This window comes from Pezoporus flaviventris, unplaced genomic scaffold, assembly GCF_033815535.1.
Source record: "Pezoporus flaviventris isolate CSIRO_AGI_PZ_B2104156 unplaced genomic scaffold, CSIRO_AGI_Pfla_v1 ptg000001l, whole genome shotgun sequence".
NCBI lineage: Eukaryota > Metazoa > Chordata > Aves > Psittaciformes > Psittacidae > Pezoporus > Pezoporus flaviventris.
This window is the reverse complement of record NW_026892549.1, coordinates 31,833,378-31,858,478: the sequence shown is the minus strand read 5'-3', so window position 1 is coordinate 31,858,478 and position 25,101 is coordinate 31,833,378.

Here is a 25,101-nt window from a genome sequence, read left to right as displayed (position 1 = left end):
AATCTTTGGGCATTATTTTTATCCACCATTTAAATCCTGTAGTAGCGACATTGTTGACTTATACAGAAACCACCACTGCAATTAATATCCCTGTAAAGGCTTCTGTACCAAACTGACCCTTGCAGGGCCTGCAGTCATTTCACAGTCTGCACTGTCAGATACCAGGTGTGCAGAGTGTTACATTTCTAACAGAAACAATGCTTTGCTGTCCTGAAATCTGTACTAATGTACTGGTTTGTTATCTCTTGCTAACCTGGTGCCATCAGGGTCTGTCACCTCTGTACGTCTGTACCCTGTTTGAAAATAGTCCATGATAAAGCTATGAAGCAGATCTTTGATTTTCTTTTTTTTTTTTCCTTTTTTTGCTTTGGATTTATTTTTATATCCATTAAGACCAGTCTGCTTTCTGAAGCTCTTCATTAAGGTGAAACATCTAGTTTCTCTCCTTGAATAACAACAGTCAATCTTCTTCTAAGCTGCCATCATGGCTTGTCACAAATTGGTTGTCTGAGCTGTGTTTGGGTTACCAGATGCATAAATCACAATAGAATTTGCCCTGCCATGGTCTAGCATATCAGCTCTCAGCCAGATCTGTTTTCTTCATAAAACCATCAGAGTTACTATGTTTCTTTCTGCAGGACTGATTTTCTCACCTAGATGTTACAGATTCACAACTAACAGCATTTCCAGTTTTTTGGAAAGTATACAACATCCTGAACACTCTTGATTTACATACCAGGTGGCAGATATGGAAAGTTCCCGTACCTTATAGCAGGGGAGAGTGAGAGAAAGCAGTTTACAAATGTGTAAAGATGGAAAGAGATTGAGAATTCTGTGAAAAGATCCCCGTGTTCTTTTTCTCTCTTCCGCTATTTGCAAATTTGCTAATCTTAAGTGATTTGTTTTTCAGAATCACTCAGCAATATTCCAAGCTAGTCAAAGCCTCTGTGCCATACATAGATGATGTTCTCCCTATGTCTTTGGTATTTGTTGTTGCTATCACTATATGTTACCATGGCAATATTTTTGTGTGATGACTGGTTAAATGTAGCTAACAAAGAGGTGGGAGAATATCATCAATTTACTATGCTTTTGAAACAGTGTGGTGAACTTAGGAATATGCTGAGGTTTTTTTCTCCTCTGGAAAAAAAAAAAGACAGATTTATGTAAGTTTTAGTTTTGTGAAATAGTCAGCTACTGGCACCAAAACTAAGTTTACTTTCTTCAAGGAATTAATACTGGTATGAGCCTCAAATGCAATCTCTTTCCCATTATTCAAATCAAATAAAGTTTAGACAGTGATAAATATATCCAGGGCAAGTAAGCAGTGAATCCAAGATAATTTTCTGACTCACATGATTGCTCTTGTATGGTCCTGCCACCTTTCACCTGGCTGTAAACATCGTCATTTTCTAAAGTATACCTTTACTGAGACAAATCACGTAACTCTGAGAAACATGGGAAAGCAGTGAAAAAGAGTTTAAGGGTTGTCACACCGTTTTTTTGTCAGCAAAGAAACCTGCTGATCAAAACGTATAATCTTTCTGGTCTCTATCTGCCAGCGGATTTCAGCCTGTTATCTTTTCTGTTTCCTTTCCATCATCTCCTGCTGTATGCAAAGGTTTATTCTGTGTGTAGTAATTTTTTTATTTATTTCTTTTTTTCTTTTTCAAGCTGGCATTTTTCTAAACCCAGTACCAGTAGAGAGCAAAGCTAACTTGCTTTCAAAAGATAATAGTTCAATTCCACCTGTCATTGCTACACACATTCACAGAGATATCTGTCATGGATCCCCACTCTGCCAAGCTGCCACAGGAACCTCTAAGATATCCAAGCAAAATGTAACAATAATGTCCCCTAGAGAGAGCATGCTTGTGCTGTGCTTTGGTCCTGTAGAGGAATCATATGGAATTTAAACAATCAGCGCAATTTAATCCTTCACTTACATGACTTCTGAGAACATTACTTAGCAAAAGACTTTCAGAAACTGAAAGATTTGAGGGCCTTTATTAATCCTTCTTTTCTTAATGATGGCTGTTCCTTGGGGGAATACAAAAAGAGATTTTCCACTTGGTTTCAGATGCTTTCAATGTCAAATAGTGCTAATTCTGAAAACAGTAGTTTTAGGTATATTTCATCTGATTTTAAGAGGGGTAGAACACACATGCTTCTGATGAAAATTAATGGTAACTGTGAATGCCCAGACCCATCCATGTTAGGAAACAGCAAGATCTGTTGGCATTTAAATGCTACATATGGCATTCTCTCAGCCTTGGTATCAATGGAATTCTTGCTTTTGAGTGAAACGGGAGCAGTACCTTCTTACCAATGCTGGTAAATACAACTTTCTCAACCTACATATACCATGTCTGAATTTGATCTAAAAGGGGAACTATGGATGATTAATTTGCTGTTTCTGTTAGGAAATTAAAAAAAAAAATTAAGTAAAATGCAGCGCTATACACTGTAGTGTAATGACACTAAGATTCAGCTTTTCAGTGCTGTAGCTGCAGTAGCAAGTAAAATTTTAGAGAAAATCCCTTGAACCATGAAAATGAAATTACCATAGCAGATTTCTGTTGGAAAGCATTTAACAACTGCAGCACAGTGATCTTTTTGTACTCTAATATAGGTTTCTTCCTCATTCCTGCATCATTCCTGACCAGCAGGTCAAAGGAGGTGATCCTTCCCCTCTACTCCACTCTTATGAGACCTCACTTGGAGCATTGTGTACAGTTCTGGTGTCCTCAACACAGACATGGAACTGCTGGAACAAGTCCAGAGAAGGGCCACAAGGATGATCAGGGGACTGGAGCACCTCCCCTATGAAGACAGGCTGAGAAAGTTGGGGCTGTTCAGCCTGGAGAAGAGAAGGCTGCGTGGAGACCTCATAGCAGCCTTCCAGTATCTGAAGGGGGGCTATAGGGATGCTGGGGAGGGACTCTTCATTAGGGACTGTAGTGATAGGACAAGGGGTAATGGGTTAAAACTTAAAACAGGGGATGTTTAGGTTGGATTTAAGGAAGAAGTTCTTTACTGTAAAGGTGGTGAGCACTGGAATGGGCTGCCCAAGGAAGTTGTGAACGCTCCATCCCTGGTGGTGTTCAAGGCCAGGTTGGACAGAGCTTTGGGTGGCATGGTTTAGTGTGGGGTGTCCCTGCCCATGGCAGGGGGGTTGGAACTAGATGATCTTAAGGTCCTTTCCAACCCTAACTATTCTATGATTCTATATTATTTTCAAAGGAGTTTCTAAATACCAAAGCAGGCATGTGCATTGAATTTGAGAAAGCTGCGCTTTTGTTAGAAATTCTACCTGCCTACCCAGTTTTTGACTTCAGTATCATTGGTGTGAAAAATAACGGGTGTATGAAGCAGCTGCATAAAGAAAGTTGTATGAAATGTGGTTAGCTGAAATAAGTGGTGTAAGTAGGACCAATTTTGAATTACAGCAAATGCTAGATGTGGAGAACCCAAAGTTTTCTTTTCATAGACAGGAAAAGTACTCTCATCAGAACCCAGCTATTGCAGTAGTTTCAGTAAGGATCCAACACAAGATATTTTGGAATTTCTTTTTTTACAAGGGCATAGAATATTGAAGGATGGCAGTTAGCCTGGTAAAACATGTAAGAAGTATGCAAAAACATGCTAAGGTCAGAACAAAAGTCATTACAAAGTAGGAGCATAGCAAAGGAGAAAGAGACGTTGTTGAGATATAGGTCAAAGAGTTCTGAGGAGAAATTATCTGTAAATGAAAAAGGAAAATGAAAAATTATACAGGCAGCCAGTTTCTAAATGGTCACTTAATATCTCAGAATTACATTACCTCCTCATTGTACGATTAGTTCATTGTTGCTAGCTTGTTGTAGGTAGGTAGATCTTTATATTAAAATATTCCATGGCACAAAGTTGTCATATTTTTGCTAATAGTTTCATTTGACTGATAGTTGGTTTTTTTCCTATTAATATAATGTCGCAAAAAGTTATTTGGTAGTACTGTTTCTCTCCTGGTATTAAATAGCATGTTACCAAATGTTGGAGTTCTTTTGGCTTGTTTTCTGTTACCTTTTCATTTCATTAAGACTTAATTCTGTCTCACTATGAAGCAGAGGGCCCTTTGTCAACTTTCTTAGGTGAGTATGTATATTTAGCTCTGGTTCAAAACTGGTGATAATTTTCAAAGTGAAAATTCATACCAGAGATGCAAATGAAGACCATTGTGTTAGTGTAATAAAATAAAGAAACTCTAACGTCAATAGTTATTATAAAACCTGTCTGAATTAGGATTGAGTTAGAATATGCAACTAGCTTTTAAATCTTTACATCTGGAATTATGTTCTTGTAGTCAGTTCAGCAGAGCAGTGGAAGATATCCAGAACACAGAAGAATATTCCAGGTACTTAATGCCAGAACAGTCCCTCTCAGCACCACTTGTCTGGGTTCTTGTGCATAGACCTCTACCAAAAAGAAAGGGACAGATCAAGTTTTTCCTTACAACTGAGCAAGCTTCAGCTGCTGGAATAAACTAGCTATGACAGTGCTGCCCTTATGATGATGTCTGCTCAGCAAATGCAAGGTGGGAAATGATGTTTGAAGCTGTTTCCTGGTCTTTTGATGATCCCATCTTACCTTAAGTAGAGAAATTAGCATGTAGCACTTTAAAGACAGCAATGATTCCTTTCTATTTGCTAGTTATTTTCAGAAGCTGCTCTTAAACTAGATCTGTGGAGTCATTCAGTTTGTAATAAATAAGTTCAGCTCCCAATTACCCATCACACTGTTTGTTTTCATTTAACTACATCATTTTTCATTGTGCTGCAGGGTCTATTTTGCAAATTATGTCACTTCTAGTTACTCTCTTGAGTCTGACTGATGTTAGAGCACTGACCTGAGATGGAAAGTCAAATACTAAAAAGCAAAATAACATTTGATTCATCACTGCAAGACTCAAAAAAGCTATCTGCAAGTGTTCCATTAGTCCTGAGCCCAGAGGGTTCTGGGAAGACGTAGGATTATGTGCACCTACAAGAAGCTTAATGAGTAGTTGTCCTATTTGGTTGGTTTTGTCATAGCTCTGCTAGAATTCTTTCAAAAACTTCAATCTTTAGTTTGTAAGGTCCTAATGACATTGGTAATCTGAGGAATATAAAGAAAACTTGACTACTTTTCTCATTCCTCCCTCTTCCGCCTTTTCCTGGAGACATGTTTTTAGCAGACTGTAGGAAAGATGAAATACCTGACTAACTATAACAAAGTATGCACCTAGTAATGCATAAGAACTGCAAATGTGCTTGTTGCTTCATTGGTGATGCAAAAGAAGAGATGTGTCTTGCTGCTTTTCCCCTCATTCCTTTTATCACAAATGAGCAATACACTAGAGCCTAGATTTTATACCTAGGTTGTAGTAAGTTGGAAAACATCCTGACCAAAAGCTATGCTGTCACTAGAATTAGTAAGAGAACTGTAAGACTTCAGCTGCTGCAAAGATCAGAATGGAAATTTCACTTATTGTGTAAATAGTCTGAAGTGTTTTTTGTAGGATGAGGTGTTTGGTCACTGCAGGAGGTGAGCTTCTAGACTTGATGGAAACAAAAAAGGACAATGTGACAGCTGCTGTATGTGTACATTGCAGTGGACTCCTGTATAAGAAGAGGAATCTATTTATTGGATGACATGATAGGTTACAAACTCCACAAATTTCTGACTTGTATTAAGTTCTTAAAGAAGCAGGTATAGGGTAAGCAGCTCAGTAATAAGGATCCACACTAATCAGTCAGAACTTTTCAAAACAGAAGTTAAATGAAATCACCATAAGTGAATGAAAATCACTCACAAAGAGTGAATGGTGTTTTCATTGAACAATTTTGTTAAATCATTGTGTATAGGAATACCATAAAGCTGCAGATGCCATCAGGCACAGCAAAAATGCACAAGCTACCATTTGTGGAGATGAGAGATGAAAAAGCTGTATGTTTTTAATTTGGGGAGGAAGGCTATGTGCTTTACAAGGGGAAGGGGAAATCGAAGAAGCGTATGTCAGGTGGTCCCAAAGGGACTTTTATGTTATAACACCGACTAAAGTAATCTGTGAGATGCTTTTAATTTCCTGTGCTACTAGTGGAAGATAGTTTTTGAATTTTGTTTGTCAGAATTGTTGGAAAAGAAGCTAATAGTTTGTGAAAAAGAGATGCTGGACAAGTGGCTAATTTTTAGAGGATTTCTTTGGGTTGATGCATGAAACTACTTAGTTTTGTGAAGATATATTTTGGATGTATGTGCAAAGTGCCTCAGGATTCTTTGAAATGAAAAACTATCTATGAAAATGCGAGATATTAATTAATTTTCTTTGTTTAATTTCTGATTGTATATATGATTCCTGACAGATGGGTTTGTCATAGTAGGTCACGTGACCATTTCTTTCAGATTTCCGCAGTTTAAATATTTTTTTTAATTGAAGGTTAGATAAAAAGAAAATGTTTTCATCTTCATTGACTTTCTAAACATAAATAGTTTTAAAAAATAAAAAGGTTGTGGATATACATATAAAAATAATCTGAAGCTATCATAATCTATATAATGACTATAATTGCCATAAACTATTAAAAACCTTTGCCTTTGAAAATGGTAATAAAAGCAGCATAGATAGTCTGCCAAATTTTTCCTGGAATAATTTTGCTAGATTTTGATAGAGACACTGGCTTCCCTGGTTTCTGGGGGGTTTTGTTGTGGGTTGGTTTTTTTTTTGTTTGGTTTGTTTTGTTTCTCCCACTTCTCCTCTTTCCCTTCGCCTTTTCCCCCTCCCAATTCCCCCAGTAGTTTAAAATCAGTTCGTTGAAAATTTAAAATCCAGTTGGGAAAACAGAAAAAGCATTAACTTGCCGCCTTCCCTCCCCCCACCCACATCCCCTTTCAATCTGTGTTTAGGACCTAGATGTGAGGAGGTGAGATGTACTGTTCTAAAGTCCTGGAAGAATAAAAATAATATGTTTAAACCACTAAGTGCATAGAAATATTTATGTCACTTACATTGCATTTACAATTGCATTTGCACTTGAAAATTAGCTTATTAGTTTATTGATACTTCAGGTTTGTAATGAGACATATTTAAGACAACTTTGTTTAACAAATAAAATTTCAAAGTGCTTGTTTTGTTTATCTTGAGATTCCAATCTCCATCCTAATATCACAGAATCACAGAATCCCAAGGGTTGGAAGGGACCTCAAAAGATCATCTAGTCCAACCCCCCTGCAAGAGCAGGTAACCTAGAGTACATCACACAGAAACTTGTCCAGGTGGGCCTTGAATATCTCCAATGTAGGAGACTCCACAACCCCCCTGGGCAACCTGTTCCAGTGCTCTGTCACTCTCACAGTAAAGAATTTTTTCCTGATGTTCACATGGAACCTCCTGTGCTCCAGTTTACACCCATTGCCCCTTATCCTATCACTGGACATCACTGAAAAAAACCTAGCTCCATCATCCTGACACTCACCCTTTACATATTTGTAAACATTGATGAGGTCACCTCTCAGTCTCCTCTTCTCCAAGCTAAAGAGACCCAACTCCCTCAGCCTCTCCTCATAAGGGAGATGTTCCACTCCCTTAATCATCTCTGTGGCTCTGCGCTGGACTCTTTCAAGCAATTCCCTGTCCTTCTTGAACTGAGGGGCCCAGAACTGGACACAATATTCCAGGTGCGGCCTCACCAAGGCAGAGTAGAGGGATAGGAGAACCTCTCTTGACCTACTAACCACACCCTTTCTAATGCACCCTAGGATGCCATTGCCCATCTTGGCCACAAGGGCACATTGCTGGCTCATGGTCATCCTCCTATCCACCAGGACCCCCAGGTCCCTTTCCCCTTCACTACTGTCCAGCAGGTCAGCCCCCAACCTGTACTGGTACATGGGGTTGCTCTTCCCCAGATGCAAGACTCTACACTTGCCCTTGTTGAATGTCATCAAGTTTCTCCCCGCCCAACTCTCCAGCCTGTCCAGGTCTCGCTGAATGGCAACACAGCCCTCTGGTGTGTCAGCCACTCCTCCCAGTTTAGTATCATCAGCAAACTTGCTGAGGGTACATTCAGTTCCCTCATCCAGGTCGTTGATGAGAATATTAAACAGCACTGGTCCCAGCACCGACCCCTGAGGGACTTTACTAGTCACAGACCTCCAGCTAGATTCTGCCCCATTGACCACAACTCTCTGCCTTCTTCCTTTCAACCAGTTCTTGATCCACCTCACTACCTGTTCACCAAGCCCACACTTCCTTAGCTTATGAGGATGCTGTGGGAGACAGTATCAAATGCCTTACTGAAATCAAGAAAAACCACATCTACTGCTCCACCATCATCCAGCCACTTCCCCTTGGTAAAACCATGCTGGCTTCTCTTAATGACCCCCTCATCCTTGATATGCCTAGAGATGGTGTCAAGAATAAGTTGTTCCATCACCTTTCCAGGGATGGAGGTGAGGCTGACCGGTCTATAATTACCCGGGTCCTCCTTCTTGCCCTTCTTATAGACCGGCGTGACATTTGCCATCCTCCAATCCTCAGGCACCTCTCCTGTTTCCCACGACTTACCAAAGATGATGGAGAGTGGCTCAGCAATGACCTTTGCCAGCTCCCTCAGCACCCACAGGGAGCATCCGGTCCCATCGATTTATAGATGTCCAGATTACTTAACTGATCCCTAACCCAATCCTCATCCACCAAAGCAAACTGCTCCTTTATCCTGACTCCTTCTAGGGTTATAGGAATCTGGGTCCCCCGGGGAGAGTCTGCAGGCGTAAAGACAGAGGCAAAGAAGGCATTCAACACCTCTGCCTTCTTTATATCCTCCGTCTCCAGGGCACCCACCTCATTCAGCAGTGGGCCTATATTGCCTCTTTATTCGCTATGTATTTGAAGAAGCCCTTTCTATTGTCCTTAACCTGACTTGCAAGATTAAGTTCCAAGGAGGCCTTATCTGTCCTAATTGCCTCCCTACACTCTCTAACAGCTGTCCTATATTCCTCCCAAGTGGCCAGCCCCTCCTTCCATAATCCATAGATTCTCTTTTTCCATATGAGTTTGCCCAGCAGTTCCTTGTTTAACCATGCTGGTTTCCTGGCTCCTCTACTTGACTTCCTACCCATTGGGATACTCTGATCCTGAGCTTTGAAGAAGTGGTCCTTGAATGCTGACCAACTATCTTGAGCCCCTTTACCACCTAGTACCCTTTCCCATGAGACTTCCCTTAGCAATTGATTGAAGAGGCCAAAGTTGGCCCTTCGGAAATCAAGAATTGTGGCCTTGCTAGGTATTCTATTCCTCCCACAGAAGATCCTAAACTCCGCCATCTCATGGTCACTGCAGCCCAGACTGCCACTGACCGTCACTTGTTGGTGAGTACTAGATCCAGCAGCGCTCCTCTCCTAGTTGGTTTGTCCACCATTTGCATTAAGGAGTTATCATCAATGCACTGGAGGAACCTCCTAGACTGTGAATGACTGGCTGTGTAAGTCTTCAGGCAAATATCGGGGTAGTTAAAATCCCCCATGAGGACCAAAGCATGTAGTCGTGAGGCTGCTTTCAGTTGCCTGTAGAAAGCCTCATCAACTCCTTCGTCCTGATCAGGAGGTCTATAATAGACCCCCACAGCTGTATCACCCATATCAGCCTGTCCCTTAATTCATACCCACAGACCTTCCATTTGCTCCTCATCTGCCCCTGGACAGAACTCAATACATTCTAGTCTCTCTCTCACATAAAAAGCAACTCTTTCACCTCGCTTTGCTGATCTATCTTTCCTAAAAAGGACAGCCATCCATGACCACATTCCAGTCATGTGAGCTGTCCCACCATGTCTCTGTAATTGCCACCAGGTCATAACCTTTAGACCGCACACAGACTTCTAACTCCTCCTGTTTATTCCCCATGCTGCGTGCATTGGTGTACAGGCATTTCAGGGAGCGAGCAGAGCACACTAGTGGCACCCTTGGGAGGCAGGAGGCCTTCTGGTGTTCATTAATACTAGAACAATGCCCCACTAGTTCAAACCCATCTACAATATATATAATAGATACATATATAATAATAGATACAATATATATAATAGATACATATCAACTTTTAAAAAATCATTATATAAATTTGAAAAGGTAACTTCCTATGTATATTCTAACATACTAAAACTAAACATTAGAAATAAATTAGTCATATATAACCATTAGGTTAAATACATACATGTATATTCAATGCAGCAGAAGGGAATACCAAATTCTATCACCTCGAAAGAGTCAACCTTTCTTTGGAGAAATGACTAAAATGTACATATAAAAGTCAAATAAAATTGGTTACTTAGACCAAAGGTTTTGCTGTTAGTGTAATTACAGTTAAAAAGTAGTGATTTATGTACCTTTGATTTCAGACACTGCTGTAAATATGTCAAGGGTGTGTTTGATTTCACATCGGAAAATTGTCGACATTGTGTATCTGATACTCAAATAAATATGTAGGGGAAATCACTTAAATTTTTCATGTTTCAATATAAAATATTTGGATAGAATAGCAGATATGGAATTATTGACATGAATTTACTACCTTTAAAAATTATATTTTGAAAGCAAGATCATTAAGAAATCATCTGCAGTCCTGGAAATTTACAGCCTGTACTGTTTATGTAAATACCATGGAAGAAAAAAGTCAGCTTTCTAGGCCTACCGTCAAGAGTGCACAATCTATTGCTCTGAAGAGAATAGCTGCTAGGAGAATCGATGCAAATGTAGTTCCTTTTTTCAGTACAAAGCTCCTGAACAGGGTTCACCCTAAGTTCAAAGATTTTGTTGTGTGGAAATACATTATGGTTACACTATGTTACACTTCGAGGTTATAGATTCATCACCTTAAGCAGAAGATGCATAAATACTTGGCTGTCAGGCATATGAGCATGTTGGCTTGACTCCTTTTATCTGGCTTCCATGATTTTTGTATTTCCTCATTCAGGGCTGAGCCTGAGCAGTCTTAGTTATGGCATCTCCACCTTTCTATTTTCCTTTTATGTCTTTTCTGGAAAGAGGTAAGGAATGAACTCGGTTGTTTAGATGTATCTTAAAATGCACCCAGATTAGAATATCAAACCTTTAATTTTTCTGATCCATTGAAATTCTCTTTGGTACAGTAAGACCTTCTTTTTCTCACAACGTAATCCACAGCTATTTTTAGTGAAGGTAATGGAGTTAGACCATTGCGAAACTGATCCCAAATTTTCACCAGCAATATCAGATGCAGAAACAGATGTACAATAAGAGATCCTGACTTAAGCCATCAATAAATCAGTGCTATACAGATTTTTAGTTTGGTTTTCCATCAGAAGAACGTTTATGTTTCCATATTGCCTATGTCTAGCTGCCTGTGATTCCGTTAATTTTTAACTGGTTTGTCTGCTTCTAAGTCCTATCTGAAAGATGAGTAAGGATCTCTAAAATAAGTACTGTGTTAGAAGTCCTGAAACTTGGGAGCCAGAGAAAGGAGGGTGATCCTAAAATCACTCCAAATAAATGAAAGTCTGCAGGGTGGGCTCAGAAAACCTATGAAGATGTGTAATCTTGTAAAATGGCCCAGAGATTCATGGGGCAGCTGAAGTTTATACCTCTGCAAGTGCGCAAGTCTATCAACGTGTTGCTGTTATCACTATCGTGAATTACCTTAAATGCTCAAACAACCATTCCTCTGGCAACTAAGATAAATTTTCAGGAAGGTGATGTGGTTACATGAGCAGAATTTGGACATTCCTGCTCAGAAGGGATCCTTGCATCACCTAAGATACTACTTTTCTGTATGCATCAGTCATTGAAGGGTTCATAAAATTTGGTTTTAAAATGTGAGCAGGAGGCAGAGCATTCACTTTGGGAAAATGCTGCACATTTCTGGAACTTGATCTATAATTTTAATGTTTGATATGATGTTGGATGAAGGGACAACATACTTTTCTGGCTAATATATTTGATTGTATAATTACTGCTGAGGGAACAATACCGTTCTGATTCCCATTACAAGCAAGAAATATAGAGCAAAGCTGCTACTGTCAGGTTCCAGGGGAACTTGTGTGAAGAAATGTCTAATCTAATGTTGGAAATGTTACCAGCTAGATAAAGAAAACTTCCCTAGAGGTAAAATTAAATAAATCAGCTTTTTGAAAATAAATACTGGTAAATACTTTTTGTGGTTATGCATAAGATGGAAATACTTCATTATGAAAGCAAGGGGGACTAAACGGAAAGATGTAACTGAGTTAGGCTGGTCTGAAAATGACCGTTAGAAATAAATGGTGCCCTGTTATCACTTGTATCAATGGAGGTGGGTTTCATACAAGCTTCATGGAGATTTTTTTGACAAAATTAATTGGTGTTTAAATATTTCAGTATAAAGGTACCCTCTCATAATTTTAGTGAGCAAAAGTTACAAAAGTATCATTTAAGGAAGTTAAAATTGCTCTAATTTCTTAATTTTTAATTCAAATATTGTTTTTGTTAGAAGTTGGTAGCAGGCATAAGTAAGGGAGAAGTAGGCCCATTTAGAAAGAAAATATATTTTGAAACATATGGATCCTGACAGATTAAAATCAGTGAAGTATAAGAGACGGTAGTGGTGCAGTACATGCTATTGTTAGATAACAGCCGAATGAAGGGAATATTTTCACAGCAAAGCCAACAACAACAATTACTAATAATTGCAGGCTGAATGGATTGTAGCACTTTAACTTCAGTGAGGTGGGTGTGGCATAAATTTGAGGCTTCATCCAAATGACGTGATTAAAAGATACCTATAGGCTGTTGAGAGAGGGGAAATCCTGGATTTATGCATTTTGACAAGATGAGGCTTTGGATAGTTGTGTCAAGATGTGACTGAAACACTAAAAACTCCATCTGGAGCTGTGGTAATTGAGGTATTTGAAGGTTTTTTCTACACTTGTACTAGAAATAGTGAATTAAAGTGAAAATATAATTGTGTTTATGTTTGTAAAATCATAATTACAAACTAGTCTGAGCAAAATGGTAGCATTTTTTTCAAATTTCTGTATTTGTTGGTGCATCTGTTTTCAGTGGCTTCATAAGAAATGCTAAATGCATCTTTCAGTGTTTATTTGCCCTGTTCTTGGTTCCAGGGTGTTTTAGTAGAAAAGTAGATTTAAACTTCTATAAATAAGGTTATCCAAATCTGGCTTCATATCAGGGTCTACAATGTGTATACTTTTTAATAATAGTAATCCTTACTATTCATCTGTGACTGTATTTTTGTGTTATGTATATCATGCACATGGAATACCTAAAAAAAGCTCAAACCAAAATTGTTACAAAACTCTCACTAAATCCACTTTTTTCATTCTTGAAATATATAAAAATTAACTCTTAAATACTTATCTGAAAATTAGAACTGCTGTAGATCTAGATTTCTGAAATACATTCCAGTTTTCCAAGTCCCATGAAGAGCTGGAATTTGTAACCTGATACATTTTTTATTGTTGAGATTCTTGAATCTTATTGTTTCAAATCAAGCCTATGACTGGTGAAAATTTTATGACCAGAAAGAGTTCTGTTTTTCATTCTCTTTAAGTAGTCTCCTAATGATTACATACTTCAGGAGATGCTTAGCCTGACCAGAAATGTCCCTTTTACCCCAAATAAATATGAATATTTACCTAGAGGCTCAGAATTTTGCTTGACTGAAAGCAACACATTTGTGTCATGTCAGTTCTGACAAGGAAGCCACATTAGACATTCCCACCTCTCTCTGCCCCCAGACATTCATTTTGGTGCCACAGTTCATTGCCTTTTCAATCACACTGGTACAACAGGTTTTGAGAATAAATTGCAAACCAGTCAGCTACAAGGTTCCTGGTTTTAGAAAAACAACTAGGCAAAAAGCCCCAACCCTCTACAAAAATAAAGACAGTCTGACCTTAAATAAAGATCATTTCAACCTTGCAATGCATCTGCACAAACAGCAGTGTTGGTAGAACAGAGGAGGCAGTGACCAGTGATGCAGGGTTCATTAGCTGCAGCTGGTAAAATCACAAAGGGCATTTTTCTGAGCTTTCTGGGGGGGTTCTCCTCCAAGTTTGGTGCATTATTGAAATCTGAGACTTTCTGTGTTGACTAGGAAGGGAACTTAAACTTCATGCCAATATAATTGTCAGTTTTATGTAAACACAATGAAAGATTAGATGTACATAAATGTAGCAACAAGGACAATGAAAGTAGCTCCTGGTACAGAAATGAATGAAATGGGTGGAATCTAAGTACTCGTGGATTAAGTGAAACCTGTACTAAATGTGCTTATATAAGTCTTAGACATTAAAAAACATTTTTCTACATTGTCTTTCCAAACTAAGACTGATCTTTACTCACTTGAAAGTTTAAAACTGCAAAACTAAAATATTTGTAAGGAAAAAAATCCTAGACTTTTAAAACTGCAAATTTGTAGTGTTTGTTACAACAAAAAAAAATTAGCATTCTAAAATTGTGTGAATCATGAGCCTAAAGCAATGCGAAAGTAGGTAAAATATAAACCCTTCAGAAAAAAAAAATAGGAAAAATATTAAGCAATAATTAAAACAGAGCTATATACTTTATTAAATACATTTTATAGATGTCATTGCAGAAAATACAGGGAGCATTCCTCAAGGTTAGGAAAACTGGAATGCTAGTATTTGTTGTTGACGTTAGTGTGCTTAATCTCACCCACTGTTTTGATGAAACTTCACTGAACCTTATTTGCAGTATCTAAAGGCTCTTATCCAATTAGGAAAACTACTGGATAACCAGAACTGTTTTTTTCCTGAACATAGATTGCAACCTCTCAGCAGAGAGCTTCTTTGTCTGACTTCATTTGTTAATTGATACTTACTTTAAAGTTTTGCCCAAACAATTTATTTTTTTTTACCTATAGCTAAGAGAAAAATTACAGAAAAATAATGTGCAATTTATTATCTTGAACATAACAGAAAAAGTTCATTGTTGTGACTTTTAAAATTCTGGTTATAGATTTCTACTTAGAAGAGAACTTTATTATATTTGTTTATTTTTTGGTTTGGTTTTTGGGTTTGTTTTTTTTTGTTACTGTTGTTTTATTCATCTCTATCTTACCTAAATGGCCAGTTAAAAAGCGTCCTAGCTATTGTAGTTTGTGTCCAAAATCTACTATGATTTAACAGCTGCTTTTGTTGTTTTTATAGTTGTATGCTGCTTAAAGCTTATTTAATCTCCTTAAATGACCTTATTGTGTACTCTTATGCAATCCTATTTTAAAGAGATTTAGGTGCCTACAGCTGGAAACAGGCTCGAACTGGGATTTTCAGAACAGTGGCTTGCACCAAAGTCAGTGGCTATCAGGCTGCTGGTAAATCCCTCTGGATTCCTGTCTATCCTTTTAGAAACCTCTGTGACCTTGAGGAGAACCCACAAAGCCCTCATGTTACCCCAGTGAAAATGAGAACTCCCAGAGGGCTGCCTGTGTTATGATACTGGTGAAGTGAGAAGGCCTCAAAAGCTGAACTTCATAGCTTGATTGAGAGATCAGGTGGAACAGAAAAGTGTTGAGAGAGCAACTGAATCTCAGAAAAATAATGGATGAGGACATGAAGGTTGCTAGCTATGCTTCTTTTTTGTTTTACTTGCCTACTCAGCTCAGGCCTTAATAATAGTGGCATCCTCTGAGTAGCTCTCAAGTGACTAGGTATGATGTATCCTGGCATAGTCTGTGCCACAGCAATCACAGACTCACAACAGTCTGCTCCAAAACTTAAAATCTGCTCAGGAATGTTACTTACAATGAATATTTCCCATACCTGTAATATTTCTCTTCTTGGAATGATAAATTGAGACTATTTCAAACAGAAAATTTGTACACTCAAAGATGCTTTGAGTGCAGTGGCAATGAAGAGGTTAATTTAAAACAAGGAGGCAAGGATGGAGCAGGAAGGCTGTAGCTCCTGGCTAGAAGGCTGGTCCCAGGTTACACTAGTCAGCTCTATAAGAGTACTTCTCTGGCAGTTATGAGTCTTGTGCAGCAGAATGAAACACCTTGTAACCAAAACCCAAGTATGTTATGTTAGAAATTATGTTAAATATTTCTGTTTAGGTTGTAACAACCTGTGCTCCTTTTGGTGTTAGCCTGAAAGCTCTAAACTTGAGAATCAGTTATAGGGGAAAACTCTCTTGCTGACAGACTTGCTTCTTTGGAGCTGTTTTAAGCCACTTTGGCAAGCTAGATCACTAATGTTGTTTTGCTTTGCTTCAGCTTTATGCAGCAAGTTATTCCTTTCCCAGACCTATGCTGCTTGGTTTTTTGTTTTTTGTTTTTTGTTTTTTTTTTTTTCTTTCCTTTGGACGCATGCTTTGCTTTTCAGCCTGGTGTTGTACTTCACTACTGAAAAATATTTTTCCTCCTATCCTTTTTATGGCACTAATTTATGTTTTTGCTAGGCACTTTGGGCAAATTTTAAAAGCATAGAGGTTCAGATTCAAGAGTGGATTCACATACCTTAGTTTCTCCTGAGGTGCAGTTTAGGAGTCTAGAATCAAGAGCAATTTGCATATGAACTATGCCTCGTTGCTTGAGTGCCTATTAATCCATAGGCACCTAGTTTCCTTGCCTGTAAAATTGCTTGAGTATGTGTTCATGGTGCAATGCAATGCTGTGCAGAACACCAAGTCCATAAGAAGTAACAGTACAAAATCTGCAGATGTACAAGTCCAGAAGCAATCTTGCTTGCATTAGCATGTTCCTGAAATGAGCTAATGAACAGTCATTTGTTCAATGCTGTGAGTTTAGCTGTCATGTCTTCATTGAGTAGAATGAGATTAGGAGTGGCGAGGAAGGACTGGTATGTAAGTGAAAGAAGTCCGGTAGCTAATAATTATTTCCTAATGCTGCCTCCTGTTTCTCCACTTTCACTGAAGTGAATTAGTGGCTCAGATTAGTATACCCCCATATATCTGGCTGGGCTTCTTGTGCTTTGCAGAGGGTTCATCAGCAGAATGCCTCTTACAGCAGTTTACATATGCTTGGACAGGCACTGATGCCTAGCACCCTTCTCTGGGTGAACAAGGGGAGTTCTCCTGATTCCTGGTGTAGTTCTGAAGTAAGAACAGACGTTGTATCATCTGTAAAATACAATGAAATACCAGAGGACATAGCTGCTCAGAAGTAAGCATCTGTCCTACTACTGTAGTTACAGTTAATTGCATACTAACCGTTACTTGACTTCAACAGCAGAGACTCTACATAGATTTCTAGGTGATTTAACAGCAGAGATCGAAGGAGTAATATTGAATTATAGTTAATCAGAGCAATTAATTGAAACAGCAGACAAAAATCTCTTTTCGTTATCTTAAACTGTTTGTGAACATTAGCAGGAAAAATGCAGAAAAGCTCTTCTTGACCTTCAGAGGAAACCTTGCAGTTTTTAGTCAGGCTAGTTTTATTAACCAAGGTTATAGATGAGTTAGATACAAGTCTTTTAAAGGAATATGAGTCAATCTTTTCTGTAGCCTTGCATCAGGTTGCATTGTAGTCATCATCTTTCAAAAGCTGATAGAAACAAATTTTCAACTCCATGAAATTAATTTCCTTGAAGTATTTTGTAATAGTTACTGAAAACATTAAAATAGCAATAGTGAACCGAAGGTGTGTTTAAAAATTATTGTTCCAAAGAGACGGGGAAGAGAACAGGAGTGAACAATGTCTTTTGGATAGGCTTAACTGGACTTGTGATCAACTGTGTAAAGTAATAGGCTTGATATAGTAAAAGATGTCATGCAGTTTGTCTAGTCTATCAAGAATAAAAATGGATGATTCTGCTGCAAAGTAAAAAGGGTGAGAGCATAAAGTGATAATAAAGATGGTTTTATTCTGGTTTTGTCAGTTACAACAATCTCTGGGTGCAAAGAGTGCACTGGTCTTTTTTCCCATTTAGAGATTGTTTTTTTTTTTTAATGTTTCATTGAAGTAAACCACCTGTACTTTTGAGTGCTATTCAGCCTGCAGATTTGTGCACATGAGGGGGAAGGGAATTTTCAGAGGGGAAATTTGTAGGCTTTGTATGGGATGCTTGTAAACCTGTACCACATCTGCAGGTGTGGCCATTATATCTATTAGCTCAGTCCCGTTTTCAAGTTTCTCTGGGGATGAGTGATCCACAAACTGCAATAATTTATAATGTTGTATTGAAAGTAATGGTTTCTATATTGTAGTGATTCCCATTTTCTAGTCCCCAAGCTCTGATTCCTCTGAAAGCAGGATCTTTCGCAGGTATAAGCATCAGTTCATTGATAAACTTAAGAATGTGCTTAATTTTAAACACGTGAATAGCCCCCAGATATGTCATAAAAAGGGTACCAATAATAGAACTTCACATTTCATACAGTATTTAGCAAAAACACGCAAAGGATACAGGTGTACTTAAAGAGATTTTTTTTTTTTCTTTATCAGGGAGTCATTTCTAGTTCATGGTGTTATTAAAAGCAGCAGTATAAGAATGAAAGCATGTACACAGTGGAAACAGGATTAGCTTTACAGTGTATAGCATTTATGAGGAAACAAGAGTCACAAGGGCATTTTAAAGGACTGTCTCGCTCTATTCTACATTACTATATTTCATCATTTGACTATCACAGGTATATGTAAAAACAGCTAATGCTGGAGAAAATAGTTGTGTCAGCAAAATACAGATTCGCTAAAATATCTGCATTTATACTCTAACTGCATCCAATGCCATGACTTATAAATGCTCTGAAATTAAGTCATTTACAAGCCATAATGCTAAAATTGAGGTTGAATGGAAATTTGTATGCCTGTATCCCACTCTGAAATATAACAATGAAAGGAAGTTGGAAAAATCAAAACTGTGCCAAAAACTTTCAAGATACAATATGTTTCCTAACTTTATGTAAATTAAGAAAACCTCCTAAAATGTCAAGCAGAGGGTTTTATTTTTAATTACTGTTGTTATGACGAAAATACAAGCATCAGTTACCCTAACCTTGCTGAACTAAATAGTCTCTTCTTATGATGCTATTTCTACCCCTGGGAGAAATGTTGGCATGACTGGCCAGGTCTTTAGTAGAAAATATTTATTTATTAGAACTCCACTGACTTGGTTCCAAAGTTCTGTTTCTGCTTCTGTTTGTACACTTTTCTCCTGGTTGCTAGCAGTGTCTATTTTTTGTAGCTCTTAGTTCAGTCATAAAAAGAAAATATTCTCCTTTTAGTTGTCCTACAGAAAACCATGTTTTCTCCCAAAGTGAAAGTAATGTAAGTATACTGACTTGAAAAGTTAATTTCCTATATTCTTATCTGCCATTATGAGCAGTAAATTAGTACAACACTTTTATAAGTGGTTAAAATTGTTTCTAGCTTATGTCATAAACATTCTTTTCTCAGATTCGAGTATAACCAACAGATACATTCCACTGAATCATAAACATTCTTTTCTCAGATTTGAGTATAACCAACAGATACATTCCACTGAATCCTACATATCTCAGACCTTTGAACTTTATACTCTACATAAAAAATTCATAGCATAATTTTCACTCCTACATTTTACAGTTGAGATTTGCAGAGATGATGACACTTTATTCCGGGAGAGGAAAGCTAATATATGTCTAAAAGGCTATGAGATCATGGATGGAAGCAGTAATATATACACATGAAAACTAGTAATATATAAATATTCCTGTTGAGAACTAGTCTGAACATAAGAAGTTTTCGTGAATTCCTTAAGGGTTGGTCAACCTAGTCCATTTATTTGTAGTCAAACACTGGAATAGATCATGCTACCAGGACATCTGCTGAATAAACTGAGCCATCTGCTTAAAAGCTGATGGCACAATATAGAACACAATGTTTATAATCTCTACAATTTCAGCACAACTAGTTTATCTTTTCTATAAATATGTAATTAGAGCAAGAGTGTTTCTATTGCAAAGCCAAGCTTTCAGCCTTCTGCCCTCTCACCACTCCTGATGCAGAAGGAAAGAGAGTAAATGTTGCCTCTGACCCCTGGGCCTGTATGTCCAAGATCTAAGTAGGTGATGAAGAAGAAATAAGGCTGGGAAGAATGGTCCTCCTCTGTCTCTGGTACATAGTCTCAGTTGTGCTGGGTGAAATTTTGAGGAGAAAATGAACTAAGGCTCACATGCAGTATTATACTTGACTAGGTGTTATTATTTATTCTTTCTTCAGCAAACAGTCATGAAACAGGAATAAATAAATACTCAGCTATTAAGTCCGGTATCAGGAAATTGGTTTATGCTAAACTGGCTTTCCCCTGTGTCCTGGGTTCAGCAGTAGCAGTCATGTTTCTCCTTCGTGGTATCCAACAATGTTTGAAACTGCAACCTATCTGTGATTTTAAGGGGAAAATGAATTTATGTCTCAAGCTGATTTAGTATGTGGACTCAGTTTTAATGTGATGCCAAAACTGTTCCACTTGAAAAGTGAATCTACTTTTATTTTATGCTTACAGTAATGGGCTAAGGTTGGAGAGCTCTAGGGGTTTTCACTGAGAACAATTCATCCAAATATTGTCATAATTCAGATGATGTATTTTAAGCATCGTGGGTGGACTGTTGAGCAACACCTGCTCTCATTCCCTTTGACAGGAACCAACATTATTCAGCCTTGTCATAAAAAGCCCTTTTTCTCTTCTGTCAATCTGTTACTATACTACCTTTCTGAAAATACAAATTGGCTTGGATTCTGTGCTGTTCCTGAATTGTGTTTGTCCAAGGTGGACTGTGTCTGCATGGGTGGTATGCTATAAATTTTGGACCTGCTATTTTATTTTTTACACCTTTAGTGTATGCTAGATGGATCCCAGGCCTGTTCTGCAGTAAAACAGTTAAATGTCTCCCTTGAGAATGATATTTAGAGAAGGTGTTGCCAAAGTGCAGATTATTCTTCCAGAGCCTTCCTGGCATATCCTGGCCTTTCCTTCAGGGACAGCATTGTTGGAAATCATGTCTCTAGATTGTTGGGGGATTCCTCATGTTTAGGGAATTTCTCTCTTCAACTGTAAAGCACATGTCCAAACAGGTTCTTGATATTTTCACATCTTTGACACTTGGTCTCACTCAATTCAGTAGGCAAAATTACTTAAGCAGATAGAGACTTGGGTGTCAGCCTTCATACAAGAGGTTTTGTTAGGGCAACGTGGACAGTAAATAAACTTTAACATATCATTGTGTTAGTACTTTTGCATCACATGTAACATTATTTCAAAACTTTCTTTAACACAGTTTCAGTCCACTTAAGATATTTTGTTTGTTTGTTTGTTTATTGAGAGGATGTTTTTTCTTCAAAGCAGATTATGTATTTAGCTTTCCAACATTTCCCATGTAAGAGGTCTGGGTTTTATACTTTAATATATATAACCTTATATAGCTGCAAATTTTTTCTCCTGTGTATGCAATCACTTAAACATAAGCAACTTTTCTACTCAAATTGCAAAATGAGTTCAACGTTAAAGCATTTACTCATCCTAAAGGTGTAAATAATTCTACCAAGTTCAAGCACATTGAGGAAATGCCACATGTGCTTTTGTGATTTCACCAGAAAATATGTTTTAAAATTAGGCCGAAATAATTTCTAAATGTGCTTGTGAACATCATGTTTTCCTCACTTTAAAAAATATAAGTGTCATCTCAAATTCTTTTACCATTGATATTTTTCACATTACTGTTTTGCACTGAAAGAATGATCTTTCTGGAGAGTTTTATTTCTTCCTCTCCTCTTGTAAACTATTTTGCTTGCCTAGGACCATTTTTTTAATCTTGCACAGTCCATATGTTCCAGACTTCAGAATTCAAAAATTCCATGCGGGATCCTGGCGTTTAAATAAGTGCCAATGTGGGTGAGGTTACAGCATGTTTCATACGGAGCTCAATGTTCAAATGCTAGGCAAACAGCTGGCATTTAGGCTGACATTGATCAAAAGATTTTGATCATTGATTTTGAGATGTCTGCCAAGATGAAAATATTTCTTTCAATCTGGCTCTGCCATTAAGATGGTTTTCCACTTATTTTAGTGCTAGGGATAAGCCAGATCTCTTTCATGTTACATTCAAGTGTGTTTTAGCCAGAGAAAACAGGCTCTCTGAAGCCATCAGAATAATGGGGTGATTTTAAAATTTCCCCTGGGTTTAATAAAAGGTGGTAGTTTTGGTGAAATTTCTCTGATAGGCCTTTCTGTTGATGCTTATTTAGGTAATGCATCTTCCAAATGTTCTAACTGGAGTGTTTGTGATATTAAGAAGACTTTGTCATGTAGATCCACAGATGTTTTTTTCTGCACCTCTTTTATTATGAGTTGGGGTTAGAATTTCACAGCTTTGTTGAAGGGTATTTTGCATTCTCTATGCATTTAGCTATAGTCATATTGAATTCCCCAGGGGAATGGGGGGAGAAGAGACTCTTAAAAGACAAGCTTGTTGAATTGAATGCAGTGGTTACTGCCAAATGCCAGCTGAGTTATCACAGTATAACTGCTTCTTATCCTCTTTAATGTGGTGTCTTATGAACAGGATGGGTTTTGAATGCCTGATGGTTGATGTAATAGAAAACAGGTTACCATCAGAGGAAATGGTGCATCAGGGTGCTTCAGATATAGAGGAAATGTGTATTTTCAATTGATTTGCATTTTTGGGAAACAAAGAAAATATTTTCTGGTGGTGTAACTAAGCATAGCTCCATGGATTTCTGGTGGCAGTTTGAAGATTGCAGGCATCTTAGGGCCAGGCCTTCTAGTCAAAGACTCACTACTAAAGCAGATTTACTTCACATTTGCTGCAAACTAGAATTTGTCTTGCTGCTTCCAGTTTCTAGTTCATTCAGGAATAGTCAGGAGGAACTTTTAAAATTATTTTTAAAATGTAACTTGGTATTTAAGCTTCTGCATAAAACTTTGGCAGAATTAAAAGAGAGAAAGAACAGCAGGTAAACTTTCTGAGAAGCATATACGTTCTAGTGAAAGATTTAGGTCAGTATCTCATTTGACAGTTCTACAGGCTCTTTCGTATTCATTTACTTATCTAAACTGCAGTGAAATGCTTCTTTTGATATATGTGACCATTCTTTAAAAGAGCCCAGGCATTAAAGATTGTGGCTTTTCCTTCCAAGATCTTGCCAGTGGACAGAAATATGTGATCCTTAAAGGGGATGCCTGACTGAATACACAAATTGTTAGTCTGGGTTCATTTTTTCAGGAACCTTTGTGAGTAGAGTTGCACTTAAGTAAAGTACTGTACATTGGTGGTCACAGAGTAGTACAGTAGGATATGACTGTCCAGAGACTAGAAAGCAAATAGCATTAACTACTCCTGTCTTAATATACAATACACAGCCCAGCACTCTACAGTTGTGTTTAGTGGGCCACCTAGCCTTTTCATGTGTCTTGACATACAAATATACAGTCCTTGGCATCCAAAGCACATATTCTTTGCTCTTGTCCTGTCTAGAATTTTTTGATTTGCAAGTAAGTTTTTGAGCTGGCTACCAGGTATGAGGTGTTCTTCAAACCATCCTTGGTCTGCTCACTTACAATTCTTGTTTTCGCTCCTCTGAATGAATCTGAAATTTCTAGGCAAATATAGGGCCCTGACAGCATCTTTGTAGCTTCACAAGTCTCACTTCTACTTGTTTACAGTCAAGTGCGTGTAAGCCAAGAATCAGAATCAGTTGATGTGTTGGTGTTATACGACAGAGTTCTGCTGTACTGGCTCAGTCAGGGGTTTGAAAATATTTTCAGAGTACGAACTGCATTTCAGTAAATAGTATATCAAACAGACATACCTCTTCTCATTTGCAATTACACGAACTGTTACTCTTGTCATTTTTAGAGTATGAAATGAGCTTAAGCAACTACTTCAAGAGAAAAAGAACATATATTAGAAAAACATTGGGAAAGTAATGTGTGTATATATATTTATATGTATGTGCATAAACTCCCTGTCAATAGCAGTTACAGTAGAGGCTCCAGCAGCTAATGCTGTTTCATCTAAAGCTATTTTTTCAAGGTTTCTTACCTATATTTGACTTTTGACGATGTCTTCTGTGGCTGGTCATCTGTAGGACTCACTAACAATGCCTACTAAGTAAAAATTCTTACTTATTCACTGCAGTGATTTGTTTTATATGTTTGCCACAGCTTTAGAGACAGGATTCAGAAATGTAGGTAAGGCCTTGATGCAGTCGACAGTTCTTGCAAAAGGACTAGAAAGATTTTTGACACTAGACCTAAACCCAGGTATGCAGCCTTTTGTTACAGATGTGGGAAAGCTTGGAAATGCCTGTCTTTAAGTCTTAGAAGTTTTGAAGAGATCTCTAATTTCTGGTTCAACTTGTCAGTAGATTACAAGTTCATTTCTGAGCTGCTTGTTCCCTCAGCACCCCCAGAGGACATGGCAGCAATCAGCTATTCCAGCAATCCTGTTCGGTACCCTTCCAGTTAATTTGCTGCATTGGATGCTACCATCTATGCAGTGGTGTAGTGAGAGGCTATATAACAGCTCCACTGGTGTCACTTTATGTGACCTGTGGATGGAGACTTATGAAATATATCAGAACTATGCATTTGGCCATCCCAGGATAGCTTCAATAACTTTATGGAGAAAGTCGGAGTTATTAATGGGTGTATGCAGAGAAAATCTTGTAAGTCCTCTGTAGTTTATAATTAAGTGAAGAGAATTTTGTCACCATAGGGATATCTTTTTCAGTGTATAGACATTGAACAAATTTTTATTTAAAGCTTTGGGCATCTTAGGACAGTCTGAAATTCTCTGATGAAATGTGTGACTGTTCAATGTGTAATTGTTAATTTTGTTCCTGCAAACATCCACAGCAATAAAGCATCCTCCATAGTGAGTATTTGTGCTTTTCCTCGGGGGGGGGGGGGGAAGGAAAAAGCTAAAAAATACACAAAACCCAAAAGACAGAAAGCCTGCCACTCTAATATGAAATTACTTTAAAATGTTTTTTTTCATAGTAAAAAACTGAAAGTAAAAGGCCACCAGCACTCGTAATAATTGGACTGTGTATTAAAGATGAACTTTGGTTTTGCA